At 40.8% G+C, this 15,210-nt stretch overlaps 1 long non-coding RNA gene across 1 annotated transcript in view; it reads right to left on the minus strand.

Annotated features, from left to right (window-relative positions):
- Positions 1-15,210, minus strand: part of LOC113992480 — a 71,787-nt gene that overhangs the window by 54,485 nt on the left and 2,092 nt on the right. The window contains exon 2 of the long non-coding RNA XR_005565898.1: positions 14,892-15,027. This is a non-coding gene — a long non-coding RNA (uncharacterized LOC113992480). The remainder of the gene's footprint in view (positions 1-14,891; positions 15,028-15,210) is intronic.

Genomic DNA, 15,210 nt, shown 5'->3' on the forward strand with positions numbered 1-15,210 from the left:
CCCAAGGGGCTCAGAGTCCCTTCCTCGTGGCTCTACAACATGGCCACCTCTCCTCAACAACCAAACTACAACTCATCTCTTCCGGTGAGCTTGTGGGATGTTGACATTTTTGCAGGAGCGCCCATTGGGCAGAACTTCAAAACTTCCAGGAGTTTCCACCCCTTGGGGTCTACCACTTCTCTTAGCCTCTGGGGGAAAACAAAATTCAAACCACTACACTAACACTCTGAGATTTCCTGCGATATCACACAGTGGTAAGTCATTGTTCCATTTCATTTTCAGAAAATGACACTTCAAAATAGTTGTAGAGTCCATAAGACTTGTTTCTAACCAGCAGGTCCATACTTACCCCAACAACACCCTACCCACTACAGCTAATTTCTAACATTTTTGTTGATCAAAACGGCTGGTTGAGTGACCACTAATTCATCTCCTATTGAATGCATAGCAGATAACATCAACTTCTCTGTGGTACATGCTGATATATAAGAAATGCTATCTTTTCCAACACAATATTTCAAATTATTTCCGTTTCTCCACTACTAGCTGAATCATTCAGGTCTTTACCATCATAGCACAGCATTGTTTTTATGAATTATGGGTCTCTCCTGAACACCAAAATAGTGAGGATTTCATTTTGCTCTGCCTATATACATCTGCAGTTGGATTATAGCTTTCTAACTCTGCAGACATGCATATTTTCAGTTCTCTGAGCTAAACAAAAAGATGCTAGCAGACAGCAAACCAAGCTTTACTTTGTCCATCTTTAGCTGGAATACTGTTGATTAGACCCTGAGTTCCTCTTCAACTCAAGGAGGGGCTTTACTATCTTCACAACCCTGTGGTGGAATAGCTGTACCCACACTTCACTGCAAACAGCCTAATCTCCCAATAGAAACTATTATTAAATTAAACAAGGGCTAGCCCAAATGGATTTGATTATGGTGACCTTTTTAGTGACAGCATGTTCAGGGAGCACTTTCTCAGAGGAGTGAAAGAACAGATGGGCAGTCAAGGCAAGTAACTCTGTTCACTTTACTGCATGGGATATTCCCCCCCCCCCCATGCTCACCAGCAGTACTGAAAATATTCCTCTTTTTACATAAATACTTATTAAGGATGTATGAATTCAAAAAACATTATATTGTGTGAGGGATTTTTTTCCACCCTTACTGAGAACAGCAACTGCATCCACTCTATGGATCACTTCCCCAAGCCCCGCAGAGCAACAGGCATATCACAACCTGCTGCTTGACACAAATTATGAAAGAATTGAGGGAATGTAGCTATTTGTGCAACTTCCTTTCTTTTTCCAGGATGAAACCCTCAAATATTTCTTCAAATTCCCTCATTCTTTCAGCAATTGCCCTCTCCTGTTGAAAAGGGTTTGCCATTATTTTACCGTAACAAAGAGGAGAGGTGAGGAGGGGAGGAAGAGGAAGAGGAAAGGGGAAGAGGAAAGGGGAAGAGGAAAGGGGAAGAGGAAGAGGAAGAGGAAGAGGAAGAGGAAGAGGAAGAGGAAGAGGAAGAGGAAGAGGAAGAGGAAGAGGAAGAGGAAGAGGAAGAGGAAGAGGGGAGGAGAGGAGAATGGCTCTTCAGCCACATCATATGGGCAAACAAGTTCAAATTTTTTTATTTTATTTTCTGTTCAAAAATGAAACTCAGCTACTTCATTCTTACACCATCCCTATCTCCTTTTTTCTTCCTTTCAAATGCTTTTTCTCATTTGATAATATTCTTTTTAATTTGAAAAACGAGCATTCCATACTATATTCACAATGATTGTACATGATGAATTCGCAAAGTGGTATAATGAGGTTCTGATTTGTTCTCTGTTCCTTTCACAATAATTCATAATATTCCATCTGATTTTTGACTGCCAGTCAGCGCTGCTCTCCTCTTTCCATAAGGCTATCTATTACCATTTAGAACGAGATTTAGGGTTGTAATCGTCAACTCACAACCCATCCAAGAATATGTAAAATTAGGACCATTCTTTCCTTGCCCCCCCCCCCCAAGGGCATTATTATCTATTAATCTACATTGAATTTAATCAGCTGTTTTATCATAGCATTCTTGGATTGCTTTGCAGCTCTTTATCATCAGTAGATGGTATCATCAGCAAACTTTGTTGCCTAAGTATTCTTCCTTTTTCTGATCATTTATGAATATGCTAACGAGCATATTGCAGCACAGAATAGTAGACTACGTTGGCGAATTCCTTCCACTGTGATAGATTATGTTTTACCCATGCCATCCTTTATCCTAGTTTGTAATCCACTATTAGTCCATATGAGAATCTTCCCTGTTATCCCATGGTCTCTTAATTCTTAGATTTTCGCAAGAAACCTTGATATATTGTTTTGGGAAATACATTTACTAAATCCAGAAAACACTGACAGACTTGATTTTTTTTTTTTTTGTTAAACAGAAGATGAAGGCTTATCACAAGGATATGTTTTCTACTTGTCCATCTAATACTGATATTCTTAAAAAAAGTTTGTTCTAGGTCATCTAACACTGAATTTACTGGCATATAGTAATGTTTGAGCTGTTTCATCTCCAAGTTTCTTTAGAGCTCCTGTGTGCATGTCATCTCTGTCTGTAGATTTCTTCTTGTCCTTTTGGTCCATTTGCTCAGAGACCTCATCCATCAATAACTAGATTTGAGAAAGATACATCAAGAAATAGATGTGATAAAGATCCTCCAACATTTTCCCCCCTCAAAAAGCTTTACCGTTTGAAAAATCTCCCCCCGTTCTTCTTAAATGTACATACATTCAAAAGAATTACAAAAAGTTTAATTTTTCAGCTATATTGTCTCCTTTTTCATAAGTTAATCACCTCTTGGACTTACAGTTCTCCAGAACGCTTACTTTTTGAACACACACAGAAAAATGATTTGTTATTCATGTCTATGCTTTCAATTCTTTCCTGAACACATTTTTTTCTTTTTTTTTTTTTTTTACACAGGTTCTTTACCCACGGCATCCTTCTTTTGGTATTCAATAACTTCCCTCCGCAACACATACAGGCAATATGCATTTGCTCCAAGTTATCAATATGTTTTGAGTTTTTAAATACATTACCATGTAGTCATATATGTATTAAACAAAAAATCTCGTAGAGCAAGACCGACACAACTTGTCCCTACCTCATTTAATAGTACAACAGCATACACAATATGTAGTATCTTTACCAAGGGACATTATGAAGTTTCAAGGCACAATTAGTAACATATAGGACAATGATTATGTCATCTTTGAGAACAGCAAATAAGTTGGGGTCAATTCAACCTAATCAAGTAGTTCAATAAACAAACATTTAAAAAAAAAAAAAAAAAAAAAAAGAGTGCGTGCCAGATGAGTGACCAAGTCTTCTGGTCACAACTCCAAGAAGGGATGGTTAGGTAAAGGCAATTAGATTTCAACAAAGGATGATGGTTATCCCTGAAGTGTACTAGGGTAAGGATACAAGGTTATGAAACACTGGGATCTCCATTATCCTTTAGTGGACACCTGGTAAATGTACATGCAATGGGCTCGTAAAGGCTCAGAATTCAACTGATGATGTTAGAGCCAACTTGTCATTTGTAACAGAGGGAAAGAGAGTAGCCTCTCTAAGAAACTTTCAGTTGTATTGCACAACAAGAGAAGGTGGAAAACTGCTAGCTGAGCATATCTGCCCACAAAAGAAAAAGACAAGGTGAAATCAAAGGACTATACTAAATTTTGAAGATGAAACAGAATAGAGAGGGAGGTTTGATGCCCCAGAGAAGAAAAAAAAGTAAAAAATAAGGGTAGCAAGAAGGACGAAAATGGATGCTAGCTCTGAAATAAGACAACAAGAATATCAGGCACTGGAAACTGAAGGAGAACCAAGGAAGTACACAGAAACACTGAAAAAAAATAGAAGGGAGAGTTCCAGACAGAAACAAAAATGGCACTCATAAGAAAAGGCTGGAGATTCACAGCATCATGTCTATGTGATCACAGCTCCTTACTAGTTACTGACAGTCTACTCATGAAAGGGGATCAAAAAATCCAAAATGGAATCATGTCTGTTAGGTGCAACTGGTAGGTGGACCTAGAACTGAGAAACATCACAAGAAAGCTGAAAAACAATTACAACCCCCCAAAACCAATACTGCTCAATTCCCACCAGAAAAAAAAAATATCAAGGACTAACTGTTTCAGGGAATACTTGCAAATGAGTAGATATTTGTATGAACTTCAAGAACATCAAGTCACCAGAGAAGGAGTAAAATGACTAATAAGAGAATAGACTAGCCAATACCTAAATGATGAGTGGTGTAAGAAGTCTCTGTAGTATTTGCCTGTTGAGGTACATTTATTGAAGGAAGTCATTTTTCAAGAGGTAAATTTGACTTGAACGCCCGAGAGAATAGCTACCTAGGATCAAAGCTGACATAACAGATAAGAACAGCTTTAAACTGAAAAATTATAGATCTCCAAACACAAGTGGAAAGACAAAACATAGAGTAAATAAGAATCCAGACATGGATGAAAAATACCTGCGGTAGCAGGAGAACATATGGTAAATAAAAAGAATTAAGACTGTGAACAGCAATCAGGTAACAGAAGATGACATGCCTGAGTCTGCTCCATATAAGCAACAGAGTAGGAAACAACTCTGATGTGTAAACAACTCTCAAGAGCTTTCTCAATACAATGGAAGATCTTGAATTACATTTATAGGATGTGAAAATTAATGTTAAGGAGAAAACAGAAGTTTGATAACAATAAAATTCAAAACTGGAGTATAGATAGGGAAGAACAAATACCACTCAGGAAAGATAATTCTAAAGATGACAGCACTGGGATATGCAACAACTTATAACGCATACTTTTTTTTATAAAAGCCCATGTTTAAAGAGTTTCCGCTGGAATCAAGATGAAAGTTTATGAGATCCATGGTCAGATATAAACTGGGATATTGATCACTGCAACATCATTGGAAAGAGAAATACTATTGGCTATTGTGACAATATCTATTGTCACAGGACACAAACTTCCTGACAAAGATTACAACTAACTATAGTAACAACAGCTAGTGATATAGGTGCAAGCATGTTACGGCCAACAAACCTGCATAGCAAATATCCAGAGCTAACAAAAACTTGCATCATTTAAATTTTATTCTGCCATGTAATGAAGACTTAAATAGTTTAACATTGAAAGCTGAGTCAATATAAATTAAATCAAAGAACTGGAATAATGTTTTCATAACTCAATTATCAACGTCATAAGCATAAACTTCAAGGGATCCAAATGAAGGAATTCAGAGACTAGAATGTCTTTACGTCAAAGACAGTAGCACATCTAGGAAACTGAATTCCAGACATCTGGAGCAGACTCCAGATCTGATTCAATTAAGAAATGTCACAAAGTAGGCTACTAGCTACAAGTGAAGAGCAAAAAAGTGCAGCAAGGATTATGAGGGTCATTTAACCTCAACAACAACATGGAAATTGAATGGAACTTACCAAGTTTTTTCCTGGCACAGTACAACAAAACAGAGCCAAAAATAAAAAATTAACTAATTAATTAATAAAGGTAGATTTGGTGAGTTTGAACAAAGAACGATGGTCTAAACTGGGCCAGAAGCTGTATTAGGACTTTTGCATCTGTTTTCAAACAGACTTTGATGACTAAGTATGAAAATCAGCATGGATAACAAGAGGAATACAGAACAGAAACTATCACAAATGAGGTAAAAGTACCAAAAATTCAAATCACTATGTACTCTTAAATGAGAAAGAGTAAAACTTCTTTCCAGTGTTACCAGCAAATATGATAATAAGGAGACTGCAACCTCTCCCCTCGCTTCCTCATCAGAGGACAATATTGTTGACAATGCACAAGAAAAAGTTGGAAAAAGACTCAAGAGGTTGATCTTTGACTTTCAAGGCAGCACAGTTTCTCAGATCCTTGTCTTTGCATGAAGATAGTTCTGGCAGCTTTTTTTGCCATTCCATAAACTCAAAGAGGAATGGGACATGCCAGCCCACGCTAGCTTCGTCTTTCCATCACCACATGAAAAGAGGGGCGTGAAAATCCTGGGGATCTTGAGAATTCAGCAGCTTTCAGTGTCACCTTTCACTCATGCTTTGATCCATGCATGCTTCAAATTTAAGTCAGATAGCTGAGAAATTAATTTACTACAATCTGCACTATCACTTAGCAGTGATCTTCAGGTAGCTCTTTAAAAGTAGTATGTTTGATTTTTATGTATGATGGGTATGTTACAAATTACTTACAATGATTTTTTTTGTTTTAGATCTTGATTCTGCCAAGAAGACAAACCAGGTAAAACAGGCACATCAGTCAGTGATAAATATTTATTTGAGTTACATTTTATCCTGAAAGAGAGAATGACCATTTCTGCAGTCAGTTTTCAGAGTGACGTTTTTATCTGTGTCACCAGTTAGAGTAACACAAACCTCTGATTTGCATAGGACAGCAGTGGTGCACGCTCACCACTGGAGAATGACCACAACAAACCAACCTTTGTTTAAGTAACAAGCTTTATTTTGAGCCAGACAAGGGAGAAGACCTATAAGAAGCAAATCCTGATAGGTGGGATAATGATTTTTATCATGCCAATGTTCTCCCTTACACTACTGGCTCAGGAGTCAAACTGCCCCCCACACAGGGAAGTACCAGGACATTCACACATAGGCCTGAAGGTATTCATCACTTCTGATGAGGCATAACTGGCTCAACTATGCTGAAGTGAGAGGCAGCTGTTATATCTTAGAAGGGGTCATAAACCATCAAAGACCTTCGAAGCGGTCCCAGACCCATTTCTGGGGCCTATCAACAGAGGACTGCGCATGATCTACAGTGTTGCAACACCCAGTGTAAAACTTCCCCCAGGAGAGGTACCTGGGCATTCACACCTGAACTGAATGTATATTGAACCCATTGAATTCTGTGTTTTGGGGCTTCCCCAACCCCTGATGGATCAAGACTGCAACTATCATTTTGACCAACCAGGTCTCGTCGCTGGGTTCATGGGTGGTGACAACTTTCCTCTCCACTATCTAATCTTATCCTTTATTTATCTTTCTTTCTTTTCCTTATATACTTTCTTAAGTGATATATTTATACGTTTATATTGCTATATTACTATAGTTCATAATAACCGAAACAGCTACATACCTCGTTTCCATTACAACCAGACTGTGCTAAAATAAACTGTATATATATATATATATATATGTGTATACACACACACACACACACACACACACACACACACACACCCCAGTCATTCAGTGTCGTTTCACTCTAATCCACCCCAAGGGACCTATTAACAAGAACCTCAGTTACTCTCACCTTCGGGGTGGGTCGTAACAATAGTGGGCAACGTTGCCTAGAAAAAAAAAAGATTACTTTATTGACTACTACATTTGATATGATTTTAACTAAACAGATCAGCAGTTTCAGACTAGAATTAGAATTACTGTATTGCCCTAAGCCTAGTACAGGAGTGAATTTACAGACGCTGACATTTTGCCTAGCTTTCAAGGATGCAAGTTAAACAAACAGCCCAAGTAAAGCCTATAACTCAATAACTATTATTTAGACTAGCAACTATTAGAAGCAAACTTATCAAGAGACACCTTATTTAAATCAATGCACATGTAAACTCAGAAAAATAACATGTTGGTGGAAACAGGTTGCATAAAATGGCTCAAGAATTTACTTGAATATCCAGATACCTTTTCGCCCCCACTGTGAGAATTATTTTATTTTGCTTCCCCAGGTAGAAACAGCAAAAGCCTGCATAAACCCTTGCCATCCCTGCACGCACACCCTCGCCTCCTGCAGTCTAAAATCCTCTGGTGTGGCAGCTGTATATCTTTAGAGGCAGGAGAGCAAGCTTCACAGAATTTAATTACAGGTGGGAAACTGGAATAACTTGGTAGGACAGGAAGCTATGTCACTCTCCAGTGACAGAACAGCAGAAGACAAAATGACTTCAAATATCAATACAAATTTCACTTCAGTTGCCAACACAGAGTTCACACGCTACAACGCCACGAGTAATCACCCCATCCCAGGTCTGGCTGTTGATTACAGCAGGTAATTCTGCAGTTACCCCGGGAGGAGGTACCTCGGGCTCAGCCAATTTGGCAGTATCTACCTTATCTTAACTGTCTCTAAACTGTAAGTGTCTCATTCCACGCTGAGATTCCCATTTCTTTCTCACTGGACTGCATTGAATTAGCTACCTCTTGCAGATGGTCATTTTATTGAAGACCAATAACAAAAAACACCTTAATGACATCCACCTCCTAGGTGTTACTTGTCCAAACTAACCAAATTTGCCTCTCCACAGAATGGCAATTTGACTTTCCTCTTAATGCTAGAGCATGCAGACAATTATTTCCTGCTACCTGTGCAACTTGTTTCTATTTTGTGCCATTATCTTCCCAGTTTTGCTGTGCTTCTCAGAACAGAGTAACCTGATCTTTTCTCTTCCTTTCTATGCCCTTCTTTCACCTGCAGTAAATGAAGAACAATTTCAAAAAGCTGCTATCTTACTGTTTCTTATCTTTCATGCAGAATGGAAAATTATGCATGTCCTTACTACTCAAGTATTTATGGAATATCTGCCCCCCTTTGGCAGATTCTACATGGCATCATTCTGCAATTCACTAGCAAAAAGTCCCATGCAGCTGATCATCCTGGTTTGGTAGTTTGTCATAAACTCTCATTATTATAGTGGTCTTTGGTTTCCCCCCACCCCATCACTAAGAAAATCTGAGTGGGCTTAAATGGGAGTTTTTAATATTTGTACTGTTTCCCCCAGCCCGGTACGTGGGAGTTTGGCACGTGGGTGCTCTGCATGGCCCCTGCCTGGCCCTGGGCGCTCGGCGTGGCCCGGCCCCAGGCACTGAAAGGAGAGACAGAGGGGGAGTTTCGCCAGCACGGACTGTGCCCTCGTGGGAGATGAGAGGGGGAGCCCCAGAGCACACAGAGGAGAAAGACAACTCTAAACCTGGGCAGAGGGAGCTCGTAAAGGAGCTGTAAGGCCATCCCTCTAAGAGAAGGTCACTCTAATTAAACCTACGTCCTGAGGACCTCGCTGCCACCTCGCTGCCATCTGCCCTGGCAGACGAACCTTAGGATTAAAGGGCGGGTTCAGTTCCGCGCACACTGCGTCTCACCTAAAAAATCCATTGCGCAGGCTCGAAGGCCTTACCCACATTTGCAAAGCCCCGTAGCGACATCTTCTACAAATGCAGTCACACAAGGATCAAAAGACAAAGGCATATACACCTGCCTCCAAAGGTGCAGTCAAATTAACTCTAGCATGCTGGAACATCAGAACCATGCTCGATTTGGCAGATAGCGGATGTCCTGAGTGTCGTTCTGCCCTAATTGCCCATGAACTGGCATGTCTCAACATCGACATTGCTGCTCACAGTGAAGTTCGCCTTCATGAGGAAGGCAGCCTCAGAGAACATGGTGCCGGTTACGCACTCTTTTGGTCAGGTAAACCCAGAACCAAAAGGCATCTCTCAGGAGTCGGCTTCATGATTAAAAACTCTATTGTTCCTAAACTCGAAAATCTGCCGACAGGTCATTCTGACCGCATTATCTCCTTACGCCTTCCACTACACAACAAGCAACACGTTGTCCTCTTTAGTATATATGCCCCAACTCTCCAAGCTGACCCTGTTGAAAAAGATAAATTTTACACTGACCTGCACTGCCTTACCCAAAAGGTTCCTGCAGATGATAAGATCATTATCCTCGGTGATTTCAATGCCAGAGTAGGAAAGAATTTCGAAGCCTGGAAAGGAATGTTAGGCAAGCATGGTGTTGGAAGCTGCAACGATAATGGTCGACTTCTGCTAGAATTCTGTGCAGAACAACAGCTCACCATCACTAACACTATCTTTCAACAGAAAAATAGTCTGAAGACAACCTGGATGCACCCCAGATCCAAGCATTGGCACCTCATCGATTATGTCTTGGTGTGACGGAGAGATGTCCGCGATGTCCACCATACCCGCGTGATGCCCAGTGCAGAATGCCAAACACACCATCGACTGGTGCGCTGTAAATTTAATCTTAAATTCAAACCTAAAAGGGGCAGTATCCCAAGGAGAAGACTCCAAGTTAACAATCTCCAATCAGCCAGTGAGAAACAAATTCCAGGCTAATCTTCAAACTAGGCTCGAAAACCATTCCATGGATTCTACAGATACCTCTCCTAAAACACTTTGGCACCATATTAAAAACAGCATCCTGCAGTCCTCTGAAGAATTTTTAGGGTTCTCCCTCAAGAAGAACAAGGACTGGTTCGATGAAAACAATCAAGAGATCCAGGAATTGTTGAGGAAGAAGAGAACCGCCCACCAAGCACACCTTGCACTGCCTTCCTGTCACGCAAGAAAAACAGCCTTTCGTCTTGCATGCAGCAAGCTCCAACAGAAACTCCGTGACATCCAGAACAAGTGGTGGATCAATCTAGCTGAAAAAACACAAATATGAGCAGGCACAGGTGATCACAGAGGATTCTACGAAGCCCTGAAAACAGCATATGGGCCTACATACCAAGCTCAAAGTCCTCTACTCAGCGCTGATGGTCAAACACTTCTGACAGATAAAACCTCCATTCTGAATCGTTGGTCTGAACACTTTTAGACTCTCTTCAGTACCAGTCATGTAGTTCAGGACTCAGCTATTCAGTCTATCACACAACAACCAGTGAAGTATGAATTGGATACTGCCCCCACTTTAGGAGAAACCCTTGAGGCCATACAGCAGGTGAAAATCGGTAAGGCAGCTGGGGTTGATGGAATTCCACCCGAAGTCTGGAAATATGGGGGCCTTGCAGTCCATGCTAAATTTCACGAGTTTGTGGTGCGCTGTTGGGCGAACTACCATCAGACCTTTGTGATGCAGTCATCATCACCTTATATAAGAAGAAAGGAATTAAATCAGACTGTTAAATTACCATGGTATCACTCTGTTCTCCATTGCTGGCAAAATCCTGGCAAGAATACTCTTGAACAGACTAATACCCGCTATAGCAGAAGGAATCCTTCCTGAAAGTCAGTGCGGTTTCAGAGCCAATAGGAGTACCACAGACATGGTGTTTGTTCTCAGACAACTGCAAGAGAAGTGTAGGGAACAGAACAAAGGTCTCTATATAACCTTTGTCGACCTCACCAAGGCTTTCAATACTGTGAGCGGAAAAGGTCTATGGCAGATTTTGGAATGCTTAGGTTGTCCCCTCAAGCTCCTTAAAATGATCATCTCACTCCATGAGGATCAACACAGCCAAGTCAGATATGGCAATGCACTTTCTGAGCCCTTTCTAATAACCAATGGTGTGAAACAAGGCTGCGTTCTTGCACCAACCCTATTCACAATCTTTTTCAGCATGATGCTCCAAAGGGCCACGGCAGACCTCAATGATCAGAATGGTATCTACATTCGATACCATACTGATGGAAGCCTTTTCAACCTAAGGCAATTGAAGGCCCACACCAAGACTTAAAACCATCTTGTCCGGGAGCTGCTTTATGCTGATGACACCGCCCTTGCCACCCACACAGAAGCAGCTCTGCAGCGTTTAACATCCTGCTTTGCAGACGCTGCTGAGCTCTTTGGGTTGGAAGTCAGCTTAAAGAAGACAGAAGTTCTCCATCAACTGGTACCTCAGGAAGTCTTCCATCATCCCCATATCACCATTGGCGTATCAGTGCTCAAATCAGTCCAGCAGTTTAATTACCTAGGTAGCATCATCTCCTCAGATGGTAAGATTGACAGAGAGATAGACAACAGGTTAGCAAAGGCATACAGTGCCTTCGGAAAGCTTCATAAAAGAGTTTGGCGAAATAAACACTTGAAGAAAAGTACAAAGATCAGTTTTTACAGAGTCATTGTGCTGTCTACTCTCTTAAAGGGGTCTGAATCATGGGTCATCTGCCGCCACCACCTGCGACTCTTAGAACACTTCCATCAACGCTGCCTCCGTACAATCCTAAACATCCACTGGTCAGATTATGTGACTAATACGTCTGTTCTAGAACAAGCAGCAGTCACAAGTATTGAGGCCATGTTACTGAGAACGCAGCTGCGCTGGACAGGGCACGTCTCAAGGATGAAGGACCACCGCCTCCCTAAGATCTTGCTTTATGGTGAACTTGCTACTGGCTGCCACATGAGAGGAGCCCCAAAGAGAAGATACAAGGACTCCCTGAAACAACATCTCAGCCTTGGCCATATTGATCAACATAACTGGTCTACTCTGGCCTCGAGTCGGGAGGTCTGGAGACACACCATCTATAATGCTGCTGATGCTTTTGAGAAAGCACGCAGGATGACTCTCGAGGAGAAAAGACAACGCAGAAAGAATCGTGCCTTGCAGAATTTACCACCTAAGGAGTCTTTCTGCTGTGCCTTTTGCAACCGGACGTGCCTGTCTCGTATTGGCCTTTTTAGCCACCAGCGTGCTTGTAACAAACGTGGGTAAAGCCCTTCCCAAATCTAGCCATGATGATGATTCCTGTTTCCCCAGACAAAACTGGGGAATTATTAATTTCTCCATCACGTCACATCACCTCTCTTCTGTTTCCACTAAATCATTATTTTGAACACGTATTAAGACTTCACATTTTCTTTTGCTTATTCCTTTTTATCATGGTCATACAAGAGTTCCATCAGACTGAGCCAACCATCTACACAATCTTGAATAACCCTATACCTTCTAGTTCTTGTCCTAGTCCAAGACTGCTATATATGAGATTAGGCTTTCTTTATCATCCTTCGGTTTTATAGAAAACTATCTTATTACTACATTTAGTGAAGTAGTAAGTTCAATGGTAACACATTTTCCATTTTTCCTTAGGAGTGTTCTATCCTATGGTCATGAAATTGTCCATTCTGTGACCATAGGCTTATCCCCAGGATATCTGTGTTTGCGTGAACTTTAATTGGAAAACCTAATTCACTCACTCTACTCTTAAATGCCAAGAGTCACTTTTGATCCATTCAGGAGCATTTCTAGCACACATAGCTACATAGGTGGGTCACACTGTATGGTCTCAATGAATCTCAGAAATCTTTAAGTATTGTATCTGACTTGGGATCTAAAGAGACAACACATGCCCTGGACTGTAATTTGAACAGATTGCCTCCCAAAACTGAGAACATATCTCACAGAATGGTTTGGGTTGGAAGGGACCTTAAAGATCACCGAGTTCCAACCCTCCTGCCATAGTCCCATCCAACCCAGCCTTGAACACTTTCAGAGATGAGGGATCCACAGCTTCTCTGAGCAACCTGCCAAATACAGACAGTGTCTTAAGTCACAGAGATTCCTTATAGTCCTAAAAAGTGAAAATACTCCTTAGACTTACCCAACACTCAGTGACGCATTTTCTTCTATTTTTATGAAGCTCAGATTTTCTGTATAAGCCATTGATCTTGTAAGTCTTTTTGTTTGTTTCAAGACCATACAAGCTCAAGCATGCAAGAATCCGTTTTGAAACCCGAGGAGGCCAACACAGCTGTTTTTAACCGTGGCAATGTCAAGTCACATTCAAATGGATTTCCTCCTCCATGCACAAAAGCAGCTATTTTTAAAAACTGTAAAACTGCACACATCTGGGAACTCTTACAGTAGTAGTAATCCCTATATAGTATATGTTGACATCACTAGCAGGAATTCCCTCTTCCTTGACCACAGGCCAAAAGAAGACAACTTCTTTTTGAAGTAGCTCTGGTTTATTTGGGCTTAATTTCAGGCTTTTTGCCATATCCTTATCACAGATTATTACTAATGTTTCAGTTCCGGATGTTTCTACTATGAAACACAATCATCATACCATGCTACAAATACAGAGACATATGCCACACTGTATTCTTTATTATCCTACCTGTTTCAGCTCTTGCTAAAGAAACAAACTGCAATGAGTAGTCAGAGACAGTGAACATTCACACTTCTTGATAGATTTTCAATAACCTCCAATAACTCTCTCTTCTATGATGGGGTTACTTGGTCAGATGGTTACCAAGCAGTTCAGTGTTCTTCAGAAAACAGTTTATGCTACTCCCATCCATTACATCTATTTTGGTTTTTTTGTTCTTTTAAAAAATTCTAGCAATGCTCTAGAACAAGAGTTTCTCATTCCCCTTTATGCTTTTTTTCTAGTCCCACTTCTAACAGGTCCACGGTTTCATGCTACGCAGCAACATCCCCCTTTGTTGAGTATTTGCTGGTTTTGAGGGTTATTTGGCAAAACTGTCACGGAGTTGTTTCAGTTTCAAGGAATTCTGCTAATTTCATCCCATTAAGAAAGTTTCAAGACAAGACTCAACAAATCCCTCCTCTTCAGTGAGTTCCTACTCATTATATCTAGTTGCCATTATGGTTTCTATCCCTGGAGCCAGGAAACAGTTCACTAAAAAAAACAACTGTGAAAGTTTACTGCTTTCTTGCAATTTGCCTCACCTAGCCCACACCTGTATGAGGAACTTAGATGGATAAAATTTGAGGATGTTTTCCCTGACACTTATTAAATGTTATTTATCATATAGGAATCCAAGCCAACTATTATTTCAACCCTTTTATCTTTTCTTTCCAGCTTTCTTTGTCAAATTTCAGAGGTCAAATACCCCTGCTCAGTCACCTCACTTTTGGATAAATGCACATTATCAACCACAACCCAGTTGATTTTAATGAGTTGGAAGGATTTACCTTGTGCCAAGAAGAAGTAAGGACCAGCTGCTCCCCTAAGGGAGGGAAAGCCACAGGCCGAGGATGACTCAGTGCAGGCAGTGCCTGTGCTGACCAAGGCACAGTCCCACATCTGAACACAGTACATAGATCACACTACTTACTGGTAGTCTGGTAACAGGGCTCTCCAATAGTCCCAGAGAAGGCAAAATGATGAGCTAGGTCCAGAGATCACATAGGCTCCCAAGCCAGGAACAAAAGGAGAAGGAAATAAGGTTACAACACAGGTCCAAAATCAACCTAGAAAACAAAGACAAAGCAGAAGACAGGTAATAAAGTACATCTAAAGAACACAAGCTACCTATAACCCAGGTCTGAGGTCTCTCCAGGAGTTAGGGGCACACCAGAAGTCCTAAGCTGGAGCTGAAATGGCGCTTCTGGGTCTATGGGCAGGGTTGTGGACAAAGGCCCCATGTGAGGCTG

Source organism: Pipra filicauda, unplaced genomic scaffold, assembly GCF_003945595.2.
Source record: "Pipra filicauda isolate LSUMZ 115617 unplaced genomic scaffold, ASM394559v2 scaffold56_size3634133_pilon, whole genome shotgun sequence".
Lineage (NCBI taxonomy): Eukaryota > Metazoa > Chordata > Aves > Passeriformes > Pipridae > Pipra > Pipra filicauda.